The 14,691-nt window shown below is 39.1% G+C and overlaps 1 protein-coding gene and 1 pseudogene across 17 annotated transcripts in view; one reads left to right on the forward strand and one right to left on the reverse strand.

The window, feature by feature from the left end:
- Window positions 1-14,691, reverse strand: part of SRPK2 (SRSF protein kinase 2) — a 292,635-nt gene that overhangs the window by 191,509 nt on the left and 86,435 nt on the right. The gene's annotated exons all lie outside the window — the stretch shown is intronic.
- Window positions 1,419-2,106, forward strand: LOC129040580 (RWD domain-containing protein 4-like; annotated as a pseudogene).

A 14,691-nucleotide genomic window follows, 5' to 3' on the forward strand; every position in this document is an offset into this window, starting at 1 on the left:
TGCATCTGTAGGCCCCGCTACTCAGGAGGGTGAGACAGGAGAATTGCTTGAACCCGGGAGGCAGAGGCTACCGTGAGCCAAGATCACGCCACCGCACTCCAGACTGGGCAAGAGAGAGCGAGACGCCGTTTCAAAAAAAAAAAAAAAAAAAAGGTGTATATATATATATATATATATATATATATATATATATATATTTAGAACACTATGTGCACATAGAAAACTTGTGTGACTTGTATAGTTATACATCTGACATCATGGCTGGGATATACTAATATTTCAACACAAACACAAATGTGACTATAAAACAAAACTGATTTTCTGCCATGACTTATGGAAACAAAAGAATAGCCATAGGAGGAATGTATTGTAATATTTTCATTTGTACTGCAACCAATTTCAAGGCCAAAATACAACTAATAGAAATTAATGCATATCTAAGCTTCATGTCAGTATAAAATTAAAAATGACCTGAGTACAACCTACAGAAGGAGAAGATTTTTGCAATCTGTCCATCTGACAAAGGGCTAATATCCAGAATCTACAAAGACCTTAAACAAATTTACAAGAAAAAATCAAACAACCACATCAAAAACTGGGCAAGGGATATGAACAGACACTTCTCAAAAGAAGACATTTATGCAGCTAGCAGACACATGAAAAAATGCTCATCATCACTAGTCATCAGAGAAATGCAAATCAAAACCACAATGAGATACCATCTCACACCAGTTAGAATGGCGATCATTAAAATATCAAGAAACAACAGGTGCTGGAGATGATGTGGAGAAAACAGGAACACTTTTACACTGTTGGTGGGACTGCAAACTAGTTCAACCATCGTGGAAGACAGTGTGGCGATTCCTCAAGGATCTAGAACTAGAAATACCATTTGACCCAGCAATCCCATTACTGGGTATATACCCAAAGGATTATAAATCATGCCACTATATAGATACATGCACATGTATGTTTACTGCAGCATTATTCACAATAGCAAAGACTTGGAACCAACCCAAATGTCCATCAATGATAGACTGGATTAAGAAAATGTGCCACATGGCTGGGCGCGGTGGCTCACGCCTGTAATCCCAGCACTTTGGGAGGCCGAGGCAGGCGGATCACGAGGTCAGGAGATCAAGACCATCCTGGCTAACACGTGAAATCCCGTCTCTACTAAAAATACCCAAAAAAAAAAAAAAAAAAAAAAAAAAAAAAAAAAAAGCCGCGGCTCTGGCTCCGAGCCCACAGCCCACCGCTGGCGGCTGGGCGCTGCCGAGGCCAGGGGCACACACGATTGGCATCTGCCAGTGCCAAGACTGTGCCGCCCCCACAACCGAGGCACCAAAGGGGGACGCCGGGCCTCTGGGCCACTGCCCTCGCTTTGTCTTCGTTGTTGCGAACGCCATCCACTCAGGAGGCGCCCTGCAACCGGCGTGATGAGTGCCAACGAGGACCAGGAGATGGAACTAGAAGCATTATGCTCTATTTATGAAGGAGATGAAAGTTTCCGGGAATTAAGTCCAGTTTCTTTTCAATATAGGATAGGTGAAAATGGTGATCCCAAAGCCTTCTTAATAGAGATTTCCTGGACAGAAACATATCCCCAAACACCTCCAATTCTATCTATGAATGCTTTTTTTTTAACAACACCATATCATCAGCTGTAAAGCAGAGTATATTAGCCAAGCTACAGGAAGCAGTAGAAGCTAATCTTGGAACCGCTACGACCTATACATTGTTTGAATATGCCAAAGACAATAAAGAGCAGTTCATGGAGAATCACAATCCCATTAATTCCACAACATCGATAAGCAATATCATCTCAATTGAAACTCCTAATACAGCCCCATCAAGTGAGAAAAAAGACAAAAAAGAACAACTTTCAAAAGCCCAGAAGCGTAAGCTGGCAGACAAAACAGATCACAAAGGAGAACTTCCTCGAGGCTGGAAATGGGTTGATGTTGTGAAGCATTTAAGCAAAACTGGCTCTAAGGATGATGAGTAGCACTTGGAATTTGAGACAAGGAAAGAGCATTCTTTAAAAAGTAAAACTGGGTTCAAAATCTTTCATTATTATTTTCTGGTATTGAGGTGGCTTTTTATAAAACAATTTTTGTATGTTTCTTACATTAAAAAGGTTGTAAGTTGAAAGTTCATGAAGAGATCCGGTTGTATTAAATTATTTTCACAAACTTGCCTTAATAAAAGGTGAAAATGTTACAGTTTAGTATACTTTATGAAGCCTCTTGAGCTTTGTAAATGAACAGGCATGTGGAATAAGAATCAGTGTTAATTTATATGATCTTATCCTGGTGGATGGGCTGTCTTCTTAAAGGAGTATGAAGCCCTTTTCAAACTATCATCCCAGTGGAGCCGAGTACTCACTGAACAGTTACTCCATAGTGCAATCCATATTAACAGGCTTCTTATCTTAAAGTCTCCATCTCTTCTTTTGCTTAATTACTGAACCGTAAATTGCTTCAGAGAAATTTAAATGCTGGTATTTGAACTTTATACATGATACTTTTTCTAGTTTCTTTTAATTTTTGAAAGGTGAACTGCTTCCCTTTAATAAATTAATATCTATTTATACTTTTCTCTTGATTTGGGTCAAGATGTTTGATCATGAGTGCTTTGAGTGATACGTGGAACAGGAGAATATAAAAACAAATCTGCCAAATACACTAGAAAGTATTTTAGTAAGAAATGCTGGCCCTTCCTTAAAACATTTCTCTTGCATATACCAGGATGGGAGTAAAAGATGCCTTAATATTTAATTTTGGTATTGTTGAAGACATTGATTTTAATAAAATCCTACTTATCTGCAAAAAAAAAAAAAAAAAAATTAGCCAGGCATGGTGGCAGGTGCCTGTAGTCCCAGCTACTTGGGAGGCTGAGGCAGGAGAATGGCATGAACCCAGGAGGTGGAGCCTGCAGCAAGCCGAGTTTGCGCCACTGCACTCCAGCCTGGGCGACAGAACAAGACTCCGTCTCCAAAAAAAAAAAAAAAAAAAAAAGAAAATGTGGCACATATACACCGTGGAATACTATGCAGCCATAAAAAAGGATGTCCCTTGTAGGGACATGGATGAAGCTGGAAACCACCATTCTGAGCAAACTATTGCAAGGACAGAAAACCAAACACCGCATGTTCTCACTCATAGGTGGGAACTGAACAATGAGAACACTTGGACACAGGGCGGGGAACATCACACACCAGGGCCTGTTGTGGGGTGGGGAGCTGGGGGAGGGACAGCATTAGGAGAAATACCTAATGTAAATGATGAGTTAATGGGTGCAGCAAACTATATGTATATATGGCACATATATACATATGTAACAAACCTGCACGTTGTGCACATGTACCCTAGAACTTAAAGTATAATAAAAAAAAAAATGACCTGAATAAAAAGTAATTAACATTTAATTTGGGGTGGCATTAAATCCACAAGTGAGATTTATGGAAATAAAAGGGAAGAGCTCTTAATTTTCATATTCCTATATGAAAATTAATTCATATTACTAAAAGAAAATTAATGAAGTTATGGCTGATGTCCATCCTGGCAGCATTATACACTGAAAAAAATCCCAGAAAACTGGGATTTGAATCTTGACTCTTTAGTATCTCCGATCCCTTAAATCAAGTCTCATCTTTCATAAACCTGTTTCTTCATCTATAAAATGATGTCAAAGCAATAACTCAATTCATACAGTTTAATGGTTACATAGTAGAAAAACAAAACACACAAATATGTGGCAGAGGGTCAAACTAACTATGTGAAAAGCTAGTGAAAACGTTTGGAAGAAATTTTCACCAAGTGATAAAGAGCAGTTACAATCTGTTCACTGTTTTGGATCTTTTGTTAACAGCTGAAAAGAACAGAAATATTTTGAGAAAATCAGTAGAGTTGACTACAGAAGTTTTCATTATGACCTGAAAACATGAAATTTGCAATGGTATACTTTGCTGTACTACAAACCCAAGAAAACATCCATCTCAAAATCACAAGTGAGGACAATGTTAACTTGTTTATTTGATGTCAATGGCACTGCTAATGTAGCACAAGACCAAGAGTCAATTGGACCCATTGTTCAAGACTGCTGAATGTTAACAAGGAGTTAACTGTGGCTTAGAAACTAGTTTCATCATCCTATTTTGGCTCACAGTCCTTGAGTCAAAAACAATAAACCAAAAGCTCTAACAACCCAGATTGCCTATCCAGGTTATTCACCAAACTCGGCACTTAATGACTTTTCGCTGGTTCCAAAAATTGATTCTAACATCAAAGGATAAAGATTTATGACCAATGAACATATTCAAATCCTAAAGCAGACCTTGGGGTACAATGGTGGCATTGTTGGGGTAAGTACACTACACACCATTTGGAAGCCAGATTCATTTCAATTTGAAACTAGTAACTGTATTTATAAATAAGTCTCAGACCATAAACCACAGAAAGTGCACAGCAGTGCCACCTTAAATCCTTTTTGGAACAAGGCAGGCTATGCATGTATGCATACTAAAGTAAACAGAGTTGTCTTGCCCAAAGACTTGCCCTGATTTTGTCTTAACTGTTCATTTCCCATTAGACAGTATCCCGAGCCTTACTTAGATGACTCAAAGAAAAACTGATAAACTGAAAAACAAAATATTTGGTCCACCTTTCCGTTTTAGTATCATGACTACAGGAATCTTGAGACAGATGATATATAGACAATCCACTGTGAGCACCGCAGGGCTGCCCTGGCCCCGGGTTACAATCACTGATTGATACATGCTGCCTACAGATGCCCTCAGACTAGGGACACCCTCTTCACTAAAAGAAAGACTAAAAGCCTTCTTAGCCTAAATATAAGTCAAAAAGCATACAGCTTTAAAACCAAACTATGACACAGCTAAAGATCCTGACCTAACAAAGATAAAAACTATCCTCTAGTCTAAACTTCAGAAGCATCTAGAACCACAGCAATAAATAACTATTATTCAAAATACTTTAGGTCAAGTTCATATTTTCATAGGTTTCCATGTTTTCTGGGATTTCTAAAATCTTGGAGACAATAGACGATGATTACTTAACAAAAATCCTGTTGCCAGCCAGGCGCTGTGGCTCATGCCTGTAATCCCAGCACTTTGGGAGACTGAGGCGGGCAGATCACCTGAAGTCAAGAATTCGAGGCCAGCCTGACCCACATAGTGAAACCCTGTCTCTACTAAAAATACAAAATTAGCCGGGTATTTTTACAGGTGGTAGGCACCTGTAATCACAGCTACTGGGGAGGCTGAGGCAGGAGAATCTCTTGAACCCCAGAGGCAGAGGTTGCAGTGAGCCGAGACTGTGCCACTGCACGATAGAGCGAGACTCTGTCACAAAAAAAAAAAATTTCTGCTGCCTACTAGTTTATTATAACAGTATACAAAAGACCAAGGAAATTGTAGAGAAATAACTTTATTTAAATGCATCTGACAGATAAATCTATGTTCACTTCTTCATTCCTGTGTTACTTTAATTCTTCTGTCTAATTTTGGGGAGAGTCAGTGCTGAATTACCCAATAGGAAAAAAATGAAGCACACTGTTGGAGAGGAAAACACTCTTTCCCTACCCTCTTAGATTCAGTGGCTGGGGTCCCTGAATCTAACAGATAAAAGATTAACAGGAGGGGAAAAAAAAGCAGTTTACCTATGCATGCAATGTGCATATACAAAAGACAACTCAGTGTTAACTCAAAGGGGTGATTAAAATTTGGGTTTACACACCATCTTAACAAAGGGTGATAAAGTACGGGGAAAAGGCTAGACTGAGGAAAACAAGTTCTGGGCTTTGAGGGAGGTATAAATCATGGGAAGGTAACTAGAAATGTATAATAAATAGGGGTTCTTTAGTAAGGAACACTTTCAGAAATGTAAATGGATAGCCTGCTTTTAGACAGAAAGGTGGAGGGCAGGAAACTAAATGCCTTCAGCTTAAAACAACACCTACACTAAAAGTGGGATATTTTGGGGTGGCATGCTCTGGTCCCCTTCTACATGCTTAGAAAACCAACAAAAATGAGGTACCAAAAGAAGTAGGAGGATTTTTTTTTTAAGGCATCTGATGTAGTTTTTGAAGCTATGAGTAACAATGAGAATTTTTGCTGCACTTCTATTAGTTTGCATTTCAGTACTGTCGTTTTCCATTTTGCTAGGAAGAGAAAAGACACACCATAATCTTTTCAGTGCACTGGGCTTCTAAGAAACTTAATCAGACCCTGACGGATCATCTCTGAATACCATAGTTTCAGAATATTAACAAAAGTCATAATAACTACGAATTATTTTTGCAAAGTACGTATCACTAGAACCAAGATGTTTAAGTAGAAATTTTGAAACCTAAGAGAACACATCACTGTCATCTTCTGGTCAATACTTGAACCAGGCAAAAAAAAAAATTTCCTTTGAAATCTCATGAAGGAAAGCAGTGAGGAGTCTTCTACCCTTGAAGCAGCAGGATGTACTCCGCCTGAACAAAGAAAAAACAGTCATGAAGAAAAAACATGTTGGCTAACTGCCGTCCTCTCGTTGGCAAGATGCCACCTTCAGTTGGAAAAGCATTTAACCGAAACATTCATTTACAAATATCTTTATCTGCAATCCATTTTAATGCTGTATACATCTCTAACTTAAGTAGAGAATAACTTTTAAAAAGAAAATGTCATAAATTTCTCAGAATTAAAAGTAAAACACTATTACAAGAACATTTTTGTAGAAGAAAACAATACAAAGGAGGAGACATGGCTAAATATGGGGGAAAAATGTTTAAACACAAACTTACAACTTGATTATAGATATGGAGACTCACACTTATGGAAAGCTGTCAAGTTATCCATGGAACTCTAGTTCTGAATAGAAAATACAATCCTTTTCCTCTTATTTTATAACTCTGGTGAAGAAAGAGACCGAATAGCAGGCAGGTGCAGCTAAACATGTCCTGGAAACACAAAGGCAGCTCAAAAGGAAGATTTAATTTAAGGGTCAGATTTTTTAATATACAAGAGCTAATGAACTACCTTGAAGGGAGACTTAATTATGACTTTTCCCAATACTGGGTGGGAGGGGAGGTAATCAAAGTAATTAATTTTTAGTGCTATTTTGGTACTCCTACTACTGAAAAATTTAGGAGTACAAATGCCATTCCATCTGCTGTGGTGGATACAAAGAGGCTTTTCTTCAAGCAAGAAAGCTTTATTATTAAAAAAGAAGAAGAAAAATTCTATGACCTTTTTAAAAGGATAAACATATGATCACCCAAAAAGAAGTATAGAGAACCAATGTGTAATAAGTAAGTGTTTTGCTCTAGAACTTAGTCTGTTAAGTTGGTGAACAGAATCATTGACCAGTAGGAGACAAAAGCCGGCTTGCACCCTCACAGCCCTTGCTGGCAGTGCCATCCATTTGTCATCTGACATGTGCTCTCTCTTATTTTTTCCAAACATTATTAAACTCTCACCTTTAAAAACACTTCTGGAGAAAAATTAACAAAGATATACCTCTACAAAATCCTGACTACGATGCCCCACAGCTGTTAAAAAATATTAGTAAATATGATTTCCTACAGAATCCAGGTAAGTTTATGTTAAAAGTGTGTAAGTGGTAAGACTGTGGGTGGGGTTTTTCCCCCCTTATTTCCACATTTTTGAATTTCCTAAGTTTAACTTTTAGTATATATTTTATAATCAGAAATAATATATGCTTTATCTTTTATAATCATCATAGTAACTTAACAGTGAAGTGGGATATACAATGGTGATGAACAGTATGAGCTTTGGTACATTACTTGGACTCAAAAGATAGCTCCTGAAATTCAAATTACTTTCTATCTCTAATTCTGGATTCCATCATGTATCTCCTAAGAGTGTGGTGAGGTTAACACAAAATAACATATGCAAAAGTGTTTTTGCAAAGTGCTTGGCATAGTGGGAGAACTTAGTAATATTAACTGATAGCTTTACTACTATAGTTATGGGTTCTTCACCCAAATATACCCCAAAATTAGCAGTTTAGTGTTAGAGTCTTTGTTGCTCCACCTGGAGGTCCTAACAGTTTACATTGTTTTCATGGAAAATTTTGCACTAAGGGGAATTTCAAAAACATGCTGGAAACAAACCTTGACCTTCTTTTGCCAACAACCAACTGTAAAACAGACTGAGTTGGCACCTGAATATTTCTTCTGCTCTCCCTTCTCTTATGCTACCTCCCAAGCATTGACAAGATTATGTTCTCTGAGCACTCTAGAAAACCCATTCTTGAGCAGGCTGGATGTGTTTACGTGCAAAAATGTTCAGGCAATTGTTATTTATAAAAATTGGAAAGCTCTGTATATTAGAACTCTTACTTAGGGCAACCAACAGGGGGAGGGGATTTCCTTAAAGAATGATGGGCATGTACTCATTTTCATATCATTGTATGGACTTTAATATAACCTTCATTCTGATGACTACCAAGAAACTATAATCCAAAATTCTTATGGTAGTACTACTTTTCCAATTGGCAAGACCACTTCTGCAGTCCTAAAGCACCCGACACCTAAAGCTTTAATGTATCACAAGGTGGAAAGTGGTTTCTGCTTATTCAACCAAAGATTCTTTTCCTATAGAGAGCTATGAGACTGTTTTACCATTTTGTCTAATTCAATCTACATAGTAGCTTATTAAGAGGATATTGTCAGCCACAGTATCACAGTTTCATAATTAATGTAAGTACTTAGATTACTTAAAACTCCACGAAAACTAAACAGGATTTCTCTCTCTGTAATCTTTCATCCTGGTTGGAGCCGTCATCATTTCTGGCCCCTACTAGGTCTCCTACCCCTCATACCTTCCTAATCCTCAACCCACACCACTGCAGAATCCTGCTTAGGGCCCTTCAGTGCTGCTTCATTTCCTATGGCCCCAGTCCTTTGCTTCGGTGCGCTTGTGATCACTCTCCTATAAAAAATACAATGGTAGTTATGGACCATAATGTCTCCAAAAAAAAGTGCACACAAACTTTGCATACACTCACAAGAATACTATTTACTTAATGCTCTTAAAATTCCAAACATAAGTAACAAAACTCAATCTTTAATTTCAAAAAGGAATTAAAAACTTCTTCAGGCAAGTCTATAAATATTTGCTGAAGGTCACAAGAAAAAAAAAAGCTCATTTTACCTAAAAGAAAAAAAATACATTAAAAGTACACACAATATGTCCATTTTTCTTTAAGGAATCTACGAACTTTAGAATGATAAACTTTCCCAGTCACTAAACATTTTGTTTTATGGTAGCCTTCATCATTAAAGTATCCTAGGATAGTTATTCAGCTAAAGGCCTTGAAAATTCAATACATCAGCATTTTGTGTATATTTTAGCGTATACATGTGTATCTACACATACACATGAGTATCTGCATTAAGGCTCTATCCTTAATTAGCCATTCAGAAAGCCAGAACTGCAAAAATATTCCAGAAACCAGAACCCCATCTTTTACAAAAACACCAATCTGTGGCAAACCACCAAAAATACCCAGTGAACAACTATCATGAAAGCATGCCGACCCAGAGTGGCCAAATAGTCACATTTTTTTCAGACTATGGAAACCATAGAGACTTTCATGTAAAATATCTCCAATTTTAAAGCACTGTCAACCACATGATCACATCTACAGAAGTGATGCAGCCCACATCCACCAGTTTGCCTCCTGTGACACTATAGATCTTACTTATCCATTCTGCAGACAGATACTGGGTGCCAACCCTGGGCCACACACTCTGTTACACAAGTATAAACAAGAAGTCTCAGTTTACGTCCCTGAGGGGCTCATAAGCCAGTAGAGGAGAAAAAAATCACAGACATAACGCCAGAAGCACTGTGGTCTGCACAATGACAGAGGTAGGCAAAGGAACTCCTCACGCATGGAAGAGAAGGAGTCAGGGAAATCCTCCCTCTGGGGGTGAGATCTGATATGAGTCCTAGTAGGTCTGAGCCAAACAGAAAGGAAGACACAGAGGGGCCAGGCTGCAGCAGAGAAAACATGGAACGCAAAGGTGTAAGGCTAGGGAGATGAGCCTGGGAGGTATACTGCTGAGTCTAAGACCCCATGAGATACTGGAAAGGGGAACAGCTGAACCAACTGAAGTTCAGGGAACAGGGAGAGACTGAAGACAAACACAGATAGCAGATAAAACCATGATAATGGATCATACATCAGTGCACAGAACGCAGCAAGTCTAGTAAATGCATTCAGAATTGTAATACTTTAGTAAAATGTTCTCTTTACTAAAGAAATATTAAATGTAAAAAATATGAAAAAATAGGCTGGGAGTGGTGGCTCACCTGAGCCCAGGAGTTCAAGACCAGCCTGGGCAACATGGCAAAACTCCATGTCTACCAAAAATATAAAACTTTAGCAGGGCATGGTGGCACACTCTTGTAGTTCCAGCTACTCGAGAGACTAAGGAGAGAGGATTGTTTGAGCCTAGGAGGCAGAGGTTGTAGTAAGCCAAGATCGCGCCACTGCACTCCAGCCCGGGTAACATAGTGCAATCTTGTCTCAAAATAAATAAATAAATAAATAAATAAATAAATAAATAAATAAAATGAAAGTCACATACAAAGAAGAAAATTTTGGATCACCCATAATCCTACACTACTGCTACATATTTCTTTTCCATCTAGAACTCCCCAATGACATTATTTTCCCCAATCTTTATTCTACTTATTTTTCCTTTGATCCTAGTTTTTGGCACATCTATTACAAGCCTACTCAAACCTTTTGTGGAATGAAATGGAGCATTAAAAAACTAAGTTGCGTCTCAATTTTAAAAGCCAAATCCACCCTTCTACAAATACACAATATTAACGTCAATTCCTTCAGACTTTTTACACCCTTTCCATCAGACAACCCACAATCTAGGAGGGGCTCAGTTGTGCACATAGTACAACCCTCCTTAACCGCCTTAGTTGACGAAAAACTGTAATAAAAGTAAAGAGCTGTTTTGGGCATCAAAGGACATTACCAAAAAAGTGAAAAGGCAACCTACAGAATGAAAAAAATATCTGCACATCATATATCTGATAAGGGTCAAGAGTATGTAAAGAACTCTTACAACTCACCAACAAAAAAAATAAATAACCCTATTAAATAACAAGCAAATAATTTTTTTTTTTTTTTTTTTTTTTTTTTTTTTAAGACGGAGTTTCACTCTTGTCTCCCAGACTGGAGTACAATGGCGCAATCTGGACTCACCGCAACTTCCACCTCCTGGGTTTAAGCGATTGTCCTGCCCCAGCCTTCTGAGTAACTGGGACTAGTGGCATCTGCCACCACGCCTAGCTAATTTTTTGTATTTTTAGTAGAGACAGGTTTCAGCATGTTGGCTGGGCTGATCTTGAACTCCTGACCTCAGGTGATCTGCCTGCCTAGCCCTCCCAAAGTGCTAGGATTACAGGCGTGAGCCATTGCACCTGGCCAACAAGCAAAGGATTTCAACAGTCATTTCTCTAAAGATATAAAAATGGCCAAAAACACATGAAAAGATGCTTAACATCAGTCATTAGGAGAATGCAAATAAAAACCATGAAATACCACCTCACACCCATCAGGACATCTACAAACAGAAATACAGACAATAAGTGTAGGCAAGGATGTAGAAAACTGGAACCCTTGTACATTGCTGGTGATTATGTAAAATAGCTCAGATGGTCATCATGTAAAATAGTTCTGACACTATGAAAAAGTTTGGTGGTTCCTCAAAAACTAAAGCACAAAAATTAATCTATGACCCAGCAATTACATTCCTAGGTTTATATTCAAAAGAAGGAAAACAAGAACTCAAATCTTTGTGCAGGAATGTTGGTATAGTTCTATTCATAACTAAAAGGAAGAAACAATCCAAATGCCATCAATGGGTGAGTAAACAAATTGTGGTACATATCTACAATGTAATATTATTCAGTCATAAAAGCAAGTGAACTTTGACAAACACTACAACATGGATGGACCTTGAGGACAAAAATAAATAAAAATTAAAAATAAAATTTACATGAACAAATAATTTCAAGATGAAGTACTGACACATGCTACAAAGTAGATGAACCTTGGCTGGGTGCAGTGGCTCACGCCTGTAATCCCAGCACTTTGGGAGGCCAAGGTGGGGGGGATCACAAGGTCAGGAGTTCGAGACTAGCCTGGCCAATATAGTGAAACTACGTCTCTACTAAAAATACAAAAATTAGCCGGGCATAGTGGTGCACGCCCGTAGTCCCAGCTACTTGGGAGGCTGAGACTGCAGAATCGCTTGAACCCAGGAGGCGGAGCTTGTGGTGAGCCGAGATCATGCCACTGCACTCTAGCCTAGGCAACAGAGTGAGACTCCGTCAAAAAAAAAAAAAAAAAGAAGGGGGGGCAGTAAATGAACCTTGAAAACATTATACTATGTAAACAAAGTCAGACACAAATGGTCATTAAGTACATTAAATTTCCAGAATAGGTAAATTTATTCTGTTATTCCCTACTTCTTTTGTGCCAGCATCTGGCGGACTAGCGGCCACCAGATGCTGGCACAAAGGAAGTAGGGAACAACTGCTAAGAAAGTGCTAATGGCGCAAAGGTAACTGCTAATGGATATGGAGTTTCTTTTTGGAATGATGAAAATGTTCTGGAATTAAGATAATAGTATTGATTGCACACTATGTGATATAAAAAAAAAAAAAAAGGTGAGCAACCGCTCTTTTGGAGCTGCAATGCCATATGCCATGGAATGAACTCTTTCTCCCCAAAATTCACATGTTCAAACCCCAACCTCCAATGTGACTGAATCGGAGAATGGAATTAAGGTCAGAAGTGCGGGCCCCTAATATGACAAAACTGTGGCTTGTAAGAAGAGGAAAAGAGGGATATCCACCACCATTGACAACAACATCCCTACCCCAGCCTCCACCATGGCTGGCACCCTCATCTCAGACTTCCAGCCTCCAGAACTGTGAGAGAAGTATCTTCTGTCGTTAAAGCAACATGGTCTAAAGTATTTTGTTATAGCAACCCAAGCTGACTGACACACCACAGAAAACAGCAAAACCAAAACCAAAACCACTTGTCAAATGCTGTATTCCCACATTCAATCTCTGGTATCACATGCAGATACCAGTTTTCTTCTTCAATTAAATTTTCGTTACTCCTTTTCTGCTTATTTGCCTTTCCTAGAGGAGACAGCAACAGGAAAGCTGGTGCTCCCTGGAACAGAGCACACCCACACACTTGTGGTTGTCCCCCATGGACCCTGGGACCCTACCCTTCCAGACTGCCAGCTGCTCTATTTTGTCTCTTCTGCGGCCACAGACATACCTCACTGCCCACTGTTTTTACACTCTTTTGTCAATTTTCCTTTTATATCCAGCCTGCTATTTCTATGTTGCCAACCAGGGTATTGCAGGTACAGTCGCACTTGTGCCCTAACCACAATACAACGCAGGTACAACATCTGCCTGTTGACTCTTTCTAGCACTGCTTGTGCTCAAGTCGCTCCCGTTATTGATGAGTTTAATGAGCTCTGATTCTAGAAAAAGGGAGGCAGAAAAACCCAAACAACCTCCATCCCCCCAAAAAGAAAATGCTCTGAAGACAAAAGCAGATACATGGTGGAGATGAAGAAGAAACTGTTTCAAATTACCACAAAAACAGAATCAAAAGCCCAAAGACCAAGGGACACTCTGCTCAGCCAGCAAAACCAGAAAGAAGAGTACTCTGACTAACTGATGCATATAAAAGGCCAGTTACTCAGTGTGAGTCAAGAAGCTCAAACAAGAAAAAAAAAGAGGGGAAGGGGAAGGCCAGGGAAAGGCAAACCCCATGGAACCAAGTTTTCTTTGGGTCAAAAAAAATTCCTCCCTCTGCCCACATCCGAATGCCTAGTTTCAGTGACAGGGCAGTAGAGACACCATATCACCTTTCTTCCTTGAAAGAAGAATCTTCAAATCTAAGATTTTTTAAGATTTGAAGAAAAATCTCAAGTGGTAGAGAAGCATACAATGTATTTTAGAATGCTTCAAAACACTGAAAATGTAACATTCTGATGTTCAAAGTACTAACATTTATGCTACTCCGGACAAGTCAAAACCTTGCTACAGCTATTGTCAAAAGCGTGATCATAAAAAGTGCTTTGGCCGGGCGCGGTGGCTCACACCTGTAATCCTAGCACTTTGAGAGACCAAGGTGGGAGGACTACTCGAGCCCAGGGTTCAAAATTAGCCTAAGCAACACAGCAAGACCCCATCTCTACAAAAAAAATGCCAAAAAATTACCCTGGCATGGTGGCGTGCACCTGCGGTCCCAGCTATTTGGGAGGCTGTGGTGGAAGGATCACTTGAGCCCAGGAGGTTGAGGCTGCAGTGAGCCGATATCGTGCCACTGCACAGCCTGGGTGACACGGCAAGACTCCGTCTCAAAAAAAAAAAAAAAATTTAAATTAGCCACATATGGTGGTGCATACCTGCAGTCCCAGTTACTCATGAGGCTGAGGTAGGAAATCACTTGAGCCCAGAAGTTTGAGGCTGCAGTGAGCTATGATCATGCTACTGTACTCTAGCCTGAGCAACAAAGTGAGACCTGTCCCCACTCTAAAAATAAAAAAATTGTTGTGCTGATCAGAAAGCAAATTGATTAACTCTACTCCCCA

Source organism: Pongo pygmaeus, chromosome 6, assembly GCF_028885625.2.
Source record: "Pongo pygmaeus isolate AG05252 chromosome 6, NHGRI_mPonPyg2-v2.0_pri, whole genome shotgun sequence".
NCBI classification, from domain to species: Eukaryota; Metazoa; Chordata; class Mammalia; order Primates; family Hominidae; genus Pongo; species Pongo pygmaeus.